The following is a 1,393-nucleotide window of genomic DNA, read 5'->3' on the forward strand; positions in this document are numbered from 1 at the left end:
GGTTGTTCCTCCTACTCTCTGGTGTGATAACCTGGGTGCGACCTATCTATGTTCCAATTCGGTGTTTCATGCTCGCACGAAGCATGTGGAAATTGACTATCACTTTGTTTGTGACAAAGTGGCGAAGAAGGAGTTGCAGTTTAGCTTTATTTCCACCAAGGATCAGCTAGCTGATGTGTTCACTAAAGCTCTGCCTGGTCCGCGTTTCTCTACTCTGTGTGGCAAGCTCAATGTTGTTGCTAGCCAACCTTGTGCTTGAGGGGGAGTATTAGGAGTCTATTATTATTAGTATTCGTCTTGTAATAGGTTTACTATTCTCTACTAGATATACTCTTGTACAGACTCATTCATTCTATTATTATTCAGATATATCGTATCCTCATCATGGTGTCTGCATGTTTATGGTTTGGCTTGAGTGGATAGTAAATTGGGAGATGAACAGTTATTTTACGTTAATTTTGGTTTGAAAACATTCTCATAATTTGTTTGTCGGTATGTGCATGTTTTTGTTTGGGCTTGTGCATGTATTTGTTTGGGTTTTTTCTTAACGTGGGGGTAAAAAATCCTAATGCCGTACTATTATGGTATTTGTCAATGTGTGCGTGAAGTTGTTATGGCGTGTGCGTGCATATGGTTTCGCTTGAGTGAATTGGAAAATTTGGAGATTACCAGTTATGTTACGTTTATTTTGGTTGAAAAACATTCTCATTATTTGTTTGCCCGTGTGTGCATGTCTTTGTTTGGGCACTTGTGCGAATTGTAGCATGTTATCTTTACAATGTTATTTCTAGTGTTTGATAAATTAAGAAGAACAAAAAAAATTATGAAGGGTATGGGTGGTTGCACGTTTGGTGTCTATTCTTTGTAATTAATGAATGTATGGGTAGAATTAGTTTTTATGTCTGTACATTGTCTTTGAGTTTCTTTATGTGGGGTTTTATTGGTTTTTTGACGATGCATTCTTTAATAGTCGTGTGTGCGTTGCAGTGTCATCGCGTGTGCAAATCACGGTAGGGGGTTTTTGCATCATTTTTAAAGCAAAAATAGAAGTTATTTTCTGTGTTTTTTTATTCATTTTTTAATGTGGATATACTTTTATTGGGTGTTTTTAGTAAGAATTTTAGTTTAAGAAATTATCATGTAATTGATTGGTGCGTTGTTCATTGTGGTGGTATGGTTCATGCGTTAATTTATCTTTCGATTTTTATAAATGTACATACATGTATATAAATATTTGTTTTTTTTAAGTGCCTTTGTTGGTATAATATTCGTTTCATGTCCTTTTTGCGATAGTGTATGTTGGTTTGTGTTTTCGTTTGGCGTGTGCGGGGCATAGTTCTGCCGTGTGCGTATTACCATCCTCAATGTTCTTACATCATTTTTCTTCGCTTTT

This window comes from Ipomoea nil, unplaced genomic scaffold (assembly GCF_001879475.1).
Source record: "Ipomoea nil cultivar Tokyo-kokei standard unplaced genomic scaffold, Asagao_1.1 scaffold2280, whole genome shotgun sequence".
Classification (NCBI taxonomy): Eukaryota; Viridiplantae; Streptophyta; class Magnoliopsida; order Solanales; family Convolvulaceae; genus Ipomoea; species Ipomoea nil.